This window comes from Ranitomeya variabilis, chromosome 2, assembly GCF_051348905.1.
Source record: "Ranitomeya variabilis isolate aRanVar5 chromosome 2, aRanVar5.hap1, whole genome shotgun sequence".
Classification (NCBI taxonomy): domain Eukaryota; kingdom Metazoa; phylum Chordata; class Amphibia; order Anura; family Dendrobatidae; genus Ranitomeya; species Ranitomeya variabilis.
Window position 1 is genome coordinate 284,604,439 of NC_135233.1, and position 15,006 is coordinate 284,619,444.

The window sequence follows — 15,006 nt, forward strand, 5'->3', positions numbered from 1 at the left end:
GGTGTCAAACTGCATTCCTCGAGGGCTGCCAACAGGTCATGTTTTCAGGATTTCCTTGTATTGCACAGGTGATAATTTAATCACCTGCACAGAATGATTCCAGCACCTTGTGGAATGCTAAGGAAATCCTGAAAACATGACCTGTTGGCGGCCCTCGAGGAATGCAGTTTGACACCTCTGCTCTAGATTATTCTGAAGTAGTTGTCCTGGAATAAAAAAAAGTATTAAGCACAATTATCATAGTTTCATCGTTTTTAAGATTGATGATAGCTATTAAATCAGTTGAGTTTTATCTATAGCTTAACATGTTGATCCAGAAGAAGGCCAAAAAACCTATGATGCAAATGGTAATTGCCCCATATTAGGAGAAAAATTGCTTCCCGACTCCACATATGGCAATTAGACTAGTTCCCTGGATGAATGTTCCATCACAGAATCTCGTACCCATAACCTGGAATTTTACATTTTTCAAGAAAGGCATCCAGGCCTGGCTTGTACTTTTGGAGTGAATCAACCATTACAACATCATGCGGCAGAGAGTTCTATAGTCTCACTGCTTTTACAGTAAAGAGATAGAGGATGGCTCCTTGTCACCGTCACAGGCCTAGGTGTAAATAGATCATTAGAAAGATCTCTGTACTATCCCTTCATATATTTGTACATTGTAATAATGTTGGCCCTAAGCCTTCAATTATCCAAACTGAATAACCCAAGTTTGATAACCTATCTTGGTATTACAGTCCTCTCATTCCCTTAATAACCTTGGTAGCTCTTCGCTGCACCCGCTTTAGTTCAGTTACACCCTTCTTATACATTGGAGCCCAAAATTGTACACAGTATTCTAAGTATGGCTGCACTAGTGACTTGTATTGAAGCAAAACTAAGTTCTTGTCATGAACATCTTTGCCTATTTTCATGCATCCCATGATTTTATTAGCCTTGGTAGCAGGTGCTTTCCAATGGTCACTAAATTTGAGTTTGCCATCCACCCATATATGCAAGTCTTTTTCAGTAAAAGTTTTACCCAGTGTTTTTATAATTTAGTATATAATTCTACATTTTATTTCCTCTGCCCAAGTGTAGTCTAGTATCATCTGTAAATATTGAAATTCCACTATGTATGTCCTATACGAGATTATTACTGAATATGTTAAATAGAAGAGGGCCCAATACTGACCCTGTGGTTCTCTATTGTTAACTGTGACCCAATTCCAGTGTGTTTCATTAATAACTACCCTCTTTTTCCTATAACTGAGCCAACTGTTTACCCACTTCTACATATTTTACCCTAGTCCCATTACCGTCATTTTATGTACAACCTTTTCTGTGGCACTATATCAAAAGGCATTGAACAGACCAGGTAGACAACATGTACTGCTTAACCCTGGTTGAGTCTGGAAGTTGCCTCCTTATCAAAGTTGTTTAGATTAGTTTGACAGGACCAATTTCTCACAGACCCATGCTAATGTTGGGTCATGAGATTAGTCTTATTGGGATACTCCATGATAGCATCTCTTAGGAAACCCTAAAGGATTTTACCCACATTAGAAGTTAAACAATGTCACAAGCTTTTATAGGATCATTGGTCCATGATACCTCAGCAGTATAAATGGAGCCATGCAGTACAGTGTGTGAGGTCCTTTGGACTCATTCTCAATTACTCAGAAGCAACTATGACCTCTACCCTCTCTAGATCTAGGCCTCGGCTGATGTTGCATGTCTCTGGTACATGCACAAGGCAGTGTAATCTATGATGAAAAGTACATATACTGTACAAGCCTTGAATCCCTAATATGCTCCGCACTAAGTAAAGATGACAATAATGATGGCTAGGTATCATGGAGATGGGCCATTTTCATTGCTGTTCCTCACTTTCTGGCGTTTATCTGTTTACATTGCTTGCACAATGCAATACTTGATGTGTGATCCCCAGCTCTTCATTCTATAACACAGCAGGAAAGGAGAAGACATGCAGTCAAGGCCGAGCAACCTAGCAGAGCTAACTATCCCTGGGACAGAAGGCAGCACTTGATAATGTCACAGCCCTCCACAGTCTACCCTAATCTGTAACACAAGGACGGGCCAGTGAAGCATGCAGCTTGAATCCGGTTCAAATCCCAAGAGCTTTTCTACTTGACTCCAGATTAAATACGCTAGCTTCACTGTTCCTGGCTGTGAGGGCTCTAGCACAACAAATACATCTAATTTATGTGCCTATGTTACATAGATAGATCCACACCATCATGCATAGGCTATTATTAAGGTTAAGTTAAATTGGGTTCTGATGGCCACAAGAAAAACGACAAATTGTTTTCGGATACTTGTACTTTCTTTTTTCTTTTATTTTTATCTACAATTATTTGGGTAGAGAAAACAAAGAAAACTAGAAAATGCAAATAGGTTGACAGCATATCCTAAACAAGTTATTTAAGAGACAAAGAAACCCTTATATTGTTTTTATATTTTTGTAATAAGAAAACTGTTTGCTTGTTTTTTTTTACATTATTCATTTTCTCAATCGAAGATATGGCTTGGTGAGAACTATCATACCCTTCCTTGTATTGCCTTGAACATACAACTAATTTCAATGATAATTGTATGTACTGCTAATGTACTTTTTACTGTCATCGATACATTTGGGGTTTTATTTTCCAAGCAGATTTTTATCTTTTCAGTATTATACACATGATTGCAATCACTACTTGCTGGTGGGTTCTGGGTTATAAGTATGGTTACTATTAATAAGTGCTGATGACCACTCGCTATAAGCACAGGTCCCTAGATCTAGATATTGTAATTGTGCACATTGATAATTATGCAACGGATCTGTGCTTTACCCCCTTTAGTGACAGAGCCAATTTTGTCCTTAATGAAAAAGCCACTTTTTACAATTTTGACCACTGTCACTTTATGAGGTTATAGCTCAGGAAAGCTTCAACAGATCCCATTGATTCTGAGATTGTTTTTTAGTGACATATTGTACTTCATGGTAGTGGTAAAATTTCTTTTATATGACTTGCATTTATTTGTGAAAAAAAAACGGAAATTTGTCAAAAATTTTGCAATTTTCAAACTTTTAACTTTTGTGCCCTTAAATCAGAGAGTCAAATTGCACAAAATAGTTAATAAATAACATTTCCCACATGTCTACTTTACATCAGCACAATTTTGCAATTTTGGAAACATAATTTATTTTTTTTCTAGGACGTTATAAGGGTTAAAAGTTGACCAGTAATTTCTCCTTTTTCCAACAAAATTTGCAAAACTATTTTTTTAGGGACCTCCTCACATTTGAAGTGAGTTTGGGGGGTCAATATAACAGAAAATACCCAAAAGTGACACCATTCTAAAACCTGCACCTCAAAACCACATTCAAGCAGTTTATTAACCCTTCAGGTGTTTCACAAGAACTAAAGCAATGTGGAAGGAAAAAAATGAACATTTTACTTTTTTCACAAAAAATTTACTTTAGACCCAAACTTCTTTTATTTTCACAAGGGTATCAGGAGAAAATGGACTAGAAATTTTTTTGTGCAATTTCTCCTGAGTACACTGATACCCCATATGAGGGGAAAAGCCACTGTTTGGGCACATGGCAGGGCTCAGAAGGGAGGGAGCACCGTTTGACTTTTTGAATGCAAAATTGGCTGGAATCAATGGCAGGCACCGTGTCACATTTGGAGACCCCTGATGTACTTAAACAGTAGAAAACCCCCAATTATAAGTTCAACCCTAACACAGCCCTACCCCTGACCCTAATCCCAACCCTAACCCTAATCCCAACCCTAACCACAACCCTATCCCCAACTCCAACACCACCCTAATCCCAACACCCCAACCGTAACCCAACACAACCGCAACCCCAACACAACCGTATCCCCAACACAACCGCATCCCCAACACAACCCTAATCTCAACACAACCCTAATCCAAAACAAAACCCTAACCCTAACCCCAACACCACAACCGTAACCCCCAGACCACAACCGTAACCCCACCACAACCCTAACTCTAGCCCCAACCCTAACCCTAGCCCAACCCTAACCCTAACTGTAGCCCCAACCCTAACCCTAGCTTTATCCCCAACCCTAGCCCCAACCCTATCCTTAGCCCCAGCCCTAACCTTAGCCCAACCCTAACCCTATCTCTAACCACAACCCTAACCCTAGACTCAACCCTAACCCCAATGGAAAAATTTAAAAAAATACATTTTTAATTTTATTATTTTTACCTAACTAAGGGGGTGATAAAGGGGGGTATGATTTACCCTTTTTTTATTTTGATCACTGTGATAGGGTCTATCACAGTGATCAAAACGAACCAATAGGAAAAATCTCCTATTGTTGCCCGGTTCCGGTCAGCAGATCTCGGTGGGCACACTGCGCATGCACCCATCATTTTCATCCAGGAGGAAGACACCAAGGGCCAGGGGACAGAGCTGGATGGTCCGGGTACAGGGAGGGGTTCAAGAGACCCCATTTCTCTCTGCTCTGGAATGCTAAATCATATAAATAAAAATTATTATTATTATTATTATTATTATTATTATTATTATTATAAGAGAAATGAATGGGAAATCTGACTTTTTTTTGCAATTGCCATTATTCTGTGAATAACGGTGATCATGAGACTGGGGATGGTAAAAAACAGACCCAAATCATGTTCTCTGGGGTCTCAGCTACCCCGGTAGCCGAGACCCCGGAGATTCTCAGATGCTGGGGGGCATCATAACCTTATTTCATTGAGGAATAAGTACCCTTAACTGCCGCCGTTAAATGGTGTCTCAGCAGTCATTAAGGGGTTAAAGGGTTTTTACACTTTTCTTCTTTGGAGTAACACTTAGAATATACTGTAGCATATGAAGTACAGAAGTCATGAGGCATCCGCCAATCTAGCATTAAGTTAACTCTTTCCTAATTTAGTATCTCCAAAATTGTGCTGCTATGTTGGTTTGCCATATCTGTAAACAATCATTTATTATGTTACATTTATTTTATTATGTCCTATTATACAACCCCTGGAAAAAATTATGGAATCACTGGCCTTGGAGGATGTTCATTCAGTTGTTTAATTTTGTAGAAAAAAAGCAGATCACAGACATGGCACAAAACTAAAGTCATTTCAAATGGCAACTTTCTGGCTTTAACCCCTTCGCGACATGCGCCGTACTAGTACTGCGCTGCCGGCACTGCATTAGTGCCAGCCGCAGTACTAGTACGGCGCCCCGATCACCGCGGTCTCACACTGAGCGCCGCGGTGATCGGGTGCGGGTGTCAGCTGTATATGACAGCTGACACCCCGCAGCAATGCCCACGATCGGTGCTGTCGCCGATCGCGGGCATTTAACCCCTCTGATGCCGCTGTCAATAGTGACAGCTGCATAGAGGGGGATCGCGCAGGGACGGGGGCTCCCTGCGCTCTCCCACCGGAGCAGCGCGATGAGATCGCGCTGCTCCGGTGACCTGGAAGGAGTCCCCGGATCCAAGATGGCCGCGGGACTCCTTCCGGGTCATGAGATGACCCTGCTTGCCGGCGTCTGCTGAGAATTCCTCATAGCAGGCGCCGGCAAGCCTCTGCAATGTGCCTGTCACATCGGTGATCTGACTGAGTGCTGTGCACACTGTCAGATCATCGATCTGTGATGTCCCCCCCGGGACAAAGTAAAAAAGTTTAAAAAAAAATTTTCCACATGTGTAAAAAAAAAAAAAAAAATTCCTAAATAAAGGAAAAAAAATATATATATTCCCATAAATACATTTCTTTATCTAAATTTAAAAAAAATCACACAATAAAAGTACACATATTTAGTATCGCCGCGTCCGTAACGACCCCACCTATAAAACTATATCACTAGTTAACCCCTTCAGTGAACACCGTAAAAAAAAAAAAGAAAAACGAGGCAAAAAACAACGCTTTATTCTCATACCGCCAAACAAAAAGTGGAATAACACGCGATCAAAAAGACGGATATAAATAACCATGGTACCGCTGCAAATGTCATCTTGTCCCGCAAAAAAAAAGCTGCCATACAGCATCATCAGCAGAAAAATAAAAAAGCTATAGTCCTCAGAATAAAGCGTTGCAAAAACAATTATTTTTTTATATAAAATAGTTTTTATTGTGTAAAAGCGCCAAAACATTAAAAAATTACATAAATGAGGTATCGCTGTAATCATACTGACCCAAAGAATAAAACTGCTTTATCCTTTTTGCCAAACGCGGAACGGTATAAACGCCCCCCCTAAAAGAATTTCAGGAATTGCTGGTTTTTGTTCATTCCGCCTCCCAAAAATCGGAATAAAAAGCGATCAAAAAATGTCATGTATCCGAAAATGGTACCAGTAAAAACGTCAACTCGTCCTGCAAAAAACAAGATCTCACATGACTCTGTGGGCCAAAATATGGATAAATTATAGCTCTCAAAATGTGGTGATGCAAAAACTATTTTTTGCAATAACAAGCGTCTTTTAGTGTGTGATGGCTGCCAACCATAAAAATCCGCCCAAAAAACGCTATAAAAGTAAATCAAATCCCCCTTCATCACCCCCTTAGTTAGGGAAAAATAATAAAATTTAAAAAAATATATTTATTTCCATTTTCCCGTTAGGCTACTTTCACACTAGCGTCGGTACGGGGCCGTCGCGCTGCGTCGGCCCGACATACCGACGCATACTGTGCAAGCGCCGCACAACGGGGGCAGCGGATGCTGTTTTTCCACGCATCCGCTGCCCCATTGTGAGGTGCGGGGAGGTGAAGGCGGAGTTCCAGCCGCGCATGCGCGGTCGGAAATGGTGGACCGTCGGCACAAAAAAAGTTACATGTAACGTTTTTTGCTGCCGGCGGTCCGCCGCAACACGACGCAACCGTCGCACAACGCTTGCGACGTGTGTCAATACGTCGCTAATGTTAGTCTATGGGGAAAAAACGCATCCTGCAGATGACTTTGCAGGATGCGTTTTTTCGCCAAAACGACGCATTGCGACATATGCAAAAAAACGCTAGTGTGAAAGTAGTGCTAGGGTTAGGACTAGGGTTAGGGCTAGGGTTAGGGTTGGGGTTAGGGCTAGGGATAGGGCTGGGGTTAGGGTTGGGGTAAGGGTTTCAGTTAGAATTGGGGAGTTTTCACTGTTTAGGCACATCAGGGGCTCTCCAAACGCGACATGGCGTCCGATCTCAACGCGTTTGTTTGCGTTAAAAACGCATGCGTTTTTATAGAAAAAAAACAGAACACACACTGAAAAGTCACCCACCACCATCAAGGTGATAAAGGGATCCAAACCCTAACCCTAACCCTACCCCTAAACTCACCCCTAACCGTTTAATGAACATTTTCTGACAGTCATAGTGCCACGTATTTCAGTGCCACGTCTTTCAGTGCCACGATATTTCAGTGCCACGATATTTCAGTGCCACGTCTTTCAGTGCCACGTCTTTCAGTGCCACGTCTTTCAGTGCCACGTCTTTCAGTACCACGATATTTCAGTGCCACGTCTTTCAGTGCCACGTCTTTCAGTGCCACGATATTTCAGTGCCACGATATTTCAGTGAAATACGTGGCACTGAAATATCGTGGCATTTACGTAAAATACATGGCACTTAAATACGTGGCACTTATATACGTGGCACTTATATATGTGGCACTTATATACGTGGCACTTATATACAGTTAGGTCCATGTATATTTGGACAGACACAACATTTTTCTAATTTTGGTTATAGACATTACCACAAAGAATTTTATACAAAACCATTCAGATGCAGTTGAAGTTCAGACTTTCAGCTTTCATTTGAGGGTATCCGCATTAAAATTGGATGAAAGGTTTAGGAGTTTCAGCTCCTTAACATATGCCACCCTGTTTTTAAAGGGACCAAAAGTAATTGGACAATTGACTCCAAGGATATTTCATGGACAGGTGTGGGCAATCCCTTTGTTATGTCATTCTCAATTAAGCAGATAAAAGGCCTGGAGATGATTTGAGGTGTGGTGCTTGCATTTGGAAGGTTTTGCTGTGAAGTAAACATGCGGTCAAAAGAGCTCTCCATGCAGGTGAAACAAGCCATCCTTAAGCTGCGAAAACAGAAAAAACCCATCCGAGAAATTGCTACAATATTAGGAGTGGCATTATCTACAGTTTGGTACATCCTGAGAAAGAAAGAAAGCACTGGTGAACTCATCAATGCAAAAAGACCTCAGCGCCCACGGAAGACAACAGTGGTGGATGATCGCAGAATAATCTCCATGGTGAAGAGAAACCACTTCACAACAGCCAACCAAGTGAACAACACTCTCCAGGAGGTAGGCGTATCAATATCCAAATCTACCATAAAGAGAAGACTGCATGAAAGTAAATACAGAGGGTTCACTGCACGGTGCAAGCCACTCATAAGCATCAAGAATAAAAAGGCTAGACTGGACTTTGCTAAAAAACATCTAAAAAAGCCAGAACAGTTCTGGAAGAACATTCTTTGGACAGATGAAACCAAGATCAACCTCTACCAGAATGATGGAAAGAGAAAAGTATGGCAAAGGTGTGGTACAGCTCATGATCCAAAGCATACCACATCATCTGTAAAACACGGCGGAGGCAGTGTGATGGCTTGGGCATGCATGGCTGCCAGTGGCACTGGGTCACTAGTGTTTATTGATGATGTGACACAGGACAGAAGCATCCAAATTAATTCTGAAGTATTCAGAGACATACGGTGTGCTCAGATCCAGCCAAATGCAGCAAAACTGATTGGTCGTTGTTTCATACTACAGATGGACAATGACCCAAAACATAAAGCCAAAGCAACCCAGGAGTTTATTAAAGCAAAGAAGTGGAATGTTCTTGAATGGCCAAGTCAGTCACCTGATCTCAACCCAATTGAGCATGCATTTCACTTGTTAAAGACTAAACTTCAGACAGAAAGGCCCACAAACAAACAGCAACTGAAAACCACCGCAGTGAAGGCCTGGCAGAGCATCAAAAAGGAGGAAACACAGCGTCTGGTGATGTCCATGAGTTCTAGACATCAGGCAGTCATTGCCAACAAAGGGTTTTCAACCAAGTACTAAAAATGAACATTTTATTTAAAATTATTGAATCTGTCCAATTACTTCTGGTCCCTTTAAAAACAGGGTGGCACATGTTAAGGAGCTGAAACTCCTAAACCCTTCATCCAATTTTAATGTGGATACCCTCAAATGAAAGCTGAAAGTCTGAACTTCAACTGCATCTGAATTGTTTTGTTTAAAATTCATTGTGGTAATGTCTATGACCAAAATTAGAAAAATGATGTCTCTGTCCAAATATATATGGACCTAACTGTACATGGCACTTATATACGTGGCACTTATATACGTGGCCACTGAAATATCGTGGCATTTACGTGAAATACGTGGCACTTATATACGTGGCACTATATACGTGGCACTTATATACGTGGCCACTGAAATATCGTGGCACTTATATATGTATATACGTATATAAGTATATAAACGTATTTCAGTGCCACGTATTTCAGTGCCACGTATTTCAGTGCCACGTATTTCAGGTTAGGGGTAGGGTTAGGGGTAGGGGTAGGGTTAGGGTTTTTTGTTTTTTTCTTGTTTTCTTGTGTTTTTCTATAAAAACGCAGGCGTCTAAAAAACGCATGCGTTTTACCGCGTTTACATGCGTTTTTTCACACATGTGTTTTTTTTTAAAACGCATGCAGATAAAAACGCAAGTGTGAAACCAGCCTTACCCTTGAGAAAATAAAAACATGGGGGCTAAAATATAATTTTCGTGGAAAAAAATATATTTTTTATTTTCGCGGCTCTGCGTTATAAACTGTAGTGAAGCACTTGGGGGTTCAAAGTTCTCACAACACATCTAGATAAGTTCCGTGGGGGGTCTAGTTTCCAATATAGGGTCACTTGTGGGGGGTTTCTACTGTTTAGGTACATCAGGGGCTCTGCAAATGCAACATGACACCTGCAGACCAATCCATCTAAGTCTGCATTTCAAACGGCGCTCCTTCCCTTCCGAGCTCTGCCGTGCGCCCAAACAGTGGTTCCCCCCAATGTATGGGGTATCAGCGTACTCAGGACAAATTGTACAATAACTTTTGTGGTCCAATTTCTCCTGTTACCCTTGGGGGAAAAAAATTGCGGGCTAAAAGATCATTTTGTGGAAAGAAAAAATGATTTTTTAATTTTCACAGCGCTACATTCTAAACTTTAGTGAAACAACTGGGGGTTAAAAGTGCCCACCACACATCAACAACTTTTGGGGTCCAATTTATCCTGCTACCCTTGGGAAAATAAAAAATTTGGGGCAAAAAGATCATTTTTTGTGAAAATTAATATAAATTTTTTTTACGGCTCTACATTATAAACTTCTGTGAAGCACTTGGAGGTTCAAAGTGCTCACCACACATCTAAATTAGTTCCTTAGAGGGTCTACTTTCCAAAATGGTGTCACTTGTGGGGGTTTCCACTGTTTAGGCACGTCAGGGGCTCTCCAAACACGACATGGGTTCCGATCTCAATTCCAGCCAATTTTGCATTGAAAAGTCAAATGGCGCTCCTTCCCTTCCGAGCTCTGCCATGCGCCCAAACAGTGGTTTATCCCCATATATGAAGTATCAGCGTACTCAGGACAAATTGCACAACAACTTTTGGGGTCCAATTTATCCTGCTACCCTTGGGAAAATAAAAAAATTGGGGCAAAAAGATCATTTTTTGTGAAAATTAATATTAATTTTTTTTACGGCTCTACATTATAAACTTCTGTGAAGCACTTGGAGGTTCAAAGTGCTCACCACACATCTAGATTAGTTCCTTAGAGGGTCTACTTTCCAAAATGGTGTCACTTGTGGGGGTTTCCACTTTTTAGGCACGTCAGGGGCTCTCCAAACACGACATGGGTTCCGATCTCAATTCCAGCCAATTTTGCATTGAAAAGTCAAATGGCGCTCCTTCCCTTCCGAGCTCTGCCATGTGCCCAATCAATGGTTTACCCCAACATGTGGGGTATCGGCGTACTCAGGACAAATTGTACAACGACTTTTTTGGTCCAATTTCTCCTGTTACCTTTGGTAAAATAAAACAAATTGGATCTGAAGTAAAAATTTTGTGAAAAAAAAGTTAAATGTTCAATTTTTTTTAAACATTCCAAAAATTCCTGTGAAGCACCTGAAGGGTTAATAAACTTTTTGAATGTGGTTTTGAGTACCTTGAGGGGTGCAGTTTTTAGAATGGTGTCACTTTTGGGCATTTTCTGTCATATAGACCCCTCAAAGTCACTTCAAGTGTGAGGTGGTCCGTAAAAAAAATGGTTTTGCAAATTTTGTTGCAAAAATGAGAAATCGCTGGTCAACTTTTAACCCTTATAACTCCCTAACAAAAAAAAATTATGTTTCCAAAATTGTGCTGATGTAAAGCAGACATGTGGGAAATGTTGTTTATTAACTATATTATGTGATATAAATCTCTAATTTAAGGGCATAAAAACGAAAAATTTGAAAATTGCTAAATTTTCATAATTTTTGACAAATTTCTGTTTTTTTCACAAATAAATGCAAGTCATATCGAAGAAGTTTTACCACTATCATAAAGTACAATATGTCACGAGAAAACAATCTCAGAATCACCAGGATCCGTTGAAGCGTTTCAGAGTTATGACCTCATAAAGTGACAGTGGTCAGAATTGTAAAAATTGGCCGTGTCACTTAGGTGAAAACAGGCTTTGGGGTGAAGGGGTTAAGAAACACTAAAATAAATCAAGAACAAAAAATGTGGTAGTCTGTAATGGTTACTTTTTTAACCAAGCATAGGGGAAAAATTATGGAATCACTCAATTCTGAGGAAAACATTATGGAATCACCCTGTAAATATTCATACCCAAAAATAACACCTGCATCAAATTAGATCTGCTCGTTAGTCTGCATCTAAAAAGGAGTGATCACACCTTGGAGAACTGTTGCACCAAGTGGACTGAAATGAATCAAGGCTCCAACACGAGAGATGTCAATTAAAACAAAGGAGAGGATTATCAAACTCTTAAAAGAGGGTAAATCATCACGCAATGTTGGAAAAGATGTTGGTTGTTCACAGTCAGCTGTGTCTAAAATATTGACCAAATGCAAACAACATGGGAAGGTTGTTAAAGGCAAACATACTGGTAGACCAAGGAAGACATCAAAGCATCAAGACCGGAAACTTCAAGCAATATGTCTCCAAAATAGGAAATGCACAGCAAAACAAATGAGGAACGAATGGGTGGAAACTGGAGTCAACGTCTGTGACTGAACTGTAAGAAACCGCCAAAAGGAAATGGTATTTACATACAGAAAAGCTAAACGAAAGCCATCATTAACACCTAAACAGAAAAAAACAAGGTTACAATGGGCTAAGGAAAAGCAATCATGGACTGTGGATGTCTGGATGAAAGTCATATTCAGTGATGAATCACGAATCTGCATTGGGCAAGGTGATGATGCTGAAACTTTTGTTTGGTGCCGTTCCAATGAGATTTATAAAGATGACTGCCTGAAGAGAACATGCAAATTTCCACAGTTATTGATGATATGGGAATGCATGTCAGGTAAAGGCACTGGGGAGATGGCTGTCATTACATCTTCAATAAATGCACAAGTTTATGTTGATATTTTGGACACTTTTCTTATCCGATCAATTGAAAGGATCTTTGGGGATGATGAAATAATTTTTCAAGATGATAATGCATCCTGCCATAGAGCAAAAATTGTGAAAATATTCCTTGAAAAAAGACACATAAGGTCAATGTCATGGCCTGCAAATAGTCCGGATCTCAATCCAATAGAAAATCTTTGGTGGAAGCTGAAGAAAATGGTCCATGACAAGGCTCCAACCTGCAAAGCTGCTCTGGCAACAGCAATCAGAGAAAGTTGGAGCCAGATTGATGAAGAGTACTGTTTGACACTCATTAAGTCCATGCCTCAGAGACTGCAAGCTGTTCTAAAAGCCAGAGGTGGTGCAACAAAATACTAGTGATGTTTTGGTGTGTTTCTTTGTTTGTTTGTTTTTCATGATTCCATATTTTTTTCCTCAGAATTGAGTGATTCCATAATTTTTCCGCTATGCTTGGTTAAAAAAGTAACCATTACTGACTACCACATTTTTTGTTCTTGATTTCTTTTACTGTTTCTTAAAGCCAGAAAGTTGCCATTTGAAATGACTTTAGTTTTGTGCCATGTCTGTGATCTGCTTTTTTTCTACGAAATTAAACAACTGAATGAACATCTTCCAAGGCCGGTGTTTCCATAATTTTTGCCAGGAGTTGTATTTGTCCTGGGAGAGTTCAGTCAGTGTGCGAATGTGGTATTGGTAAGCAATGGTTGCCTTTGCTTTGCTTTTCACTTGCTTGAAATAAATGGACCCAATTTTTCACATGGTAGCAATGATTAGATCTCTTTCCTGGGTTCTGGATGCCAGTAACCCTTTGACTACCCTGATGGTGGCCATAATATCTATATTCCTAATTTAGCCATAGTCTGAAAAATTGCTAGAATAAACCAGATGCATCCAAATCATCGCTGACAATGCAAGGAGGGCCGAGGGAATGTTATCACTACCATTCAATTCACTTTACATCCCGTACTTGGTTTCCCTTATTACTACAACAATCCAAGAAACATTCCAGTGGTACAGAGTATAATTATATTGTCAAATGTGTGCACGTGTAACACTAAATAACATTGTAAGTAATTCTGGCCAGCCCTGTCCAGCCTTTGTCATGCTTCATAATAAAAGAGGCATTAACTGATGGCCCAGGACATGCAGAGAATAGGACAGTGAAAGGAACAAGGAATATGTAATGAACACCTTCCCATGAACGCGCCTGCAGGCTGGAGATAACAGCACTTATGCTGCGAGGCCATTGTGGAGACAGCCTGCAACACTAGCCAAGTGTGCTGCTCAGAAATCAGCTCCAACACTCAACATGAGCAAGACTGTACATGGCTAGCACCTTATAGTTTACTGCTACCTCACTTTACATTCATTTTTTGTCCTCATCTTTAAAAGGAGAACAAGTAATAATACAACACTACTACGAGAAAGAACACTATGGCTCGCAATGTAATCCAACACCCATTCAACAATATGACAAGCTGCAGATGGTGCGGTTTGTTCTACACTAGTTCTGGGATGCCGAGATGATCATGAGGATGATGTTTGACAAAGCTATAATTGAGAGCCTTACAATATCTCCTTAGGTGTACTAAATGAAGAAGTAAAAGTTACAATGTTGTTACGCAGTGAGCAAGACAATTTAAACTCACCATACACAGCAAATGGTTGTTGGCTAAACGGTACCTTGACTGATCATTTGGCCACCAGCCACCTAGTCCATCTCTGCCACACACAAGAGCGTTCACTTGGCCAAGCACTCCTGTGTTCTCTATCAGACATATTCTGCTAGTGGCTTATCTCTGGGAGAACAAAGTGATCAGCAGTCCAAAATTTGACATATCCGATCGACGTCTCCAACGATCAGTTGGCTGGTGCCCCATATACATTAGACTATCAGTTGAACCTGTCGATTTAATCATCAATTACCTATAGGGATTCCTCCTCTTTGGCACCTCCTGAGACTTCAACTGTTGACCCTGGAATCACTATCACATGGTAAGCCGAAATTTCTATATGCTATATGATGAAAACCAAGAAGAAAATCCATTTTCAGCCCATGAATAAAGCTACATTTTCATTTTGTACATGAGTCCACAGGCGTAATGTGGTGTGGGGCTTTCCTACTCATGGTCCAAATAATATGCAATGTTAAACAATAGGTCAACACTGAAATCAGGTGGCCTATTGTCGATTGCTTACATTTCGCAATGGCCTCATCAGACGAAAGCCAGCCATCAAAGCCATCAGAAGGAATAACATTTCCCTCACTTCTTAATACAAAATAGAGTTGATTGATCTTAAAAGAGGGAGAAAATGCTTTTCCAATTTTACAATATTTCAGCTTTTGCAAAAAAGAAAGATACAAG

At 40.4% G+C, this 15,006-nt stretch overlaps 1 protein-coding gene across 2 annotated transcripts in view; it reads right to left on the bottom strand.

Moving 5' to 3' along the window:
- Positions 1 to 15,006, bottom strand: part of ARHGEF9 (Cdc42 guanine nucleotide exchange factor 9) — a 423,137-nt gene that overhangs the window by 154,610 nt on the left and 253,521 nt on the right. The window lies entirely within an intron of this gene.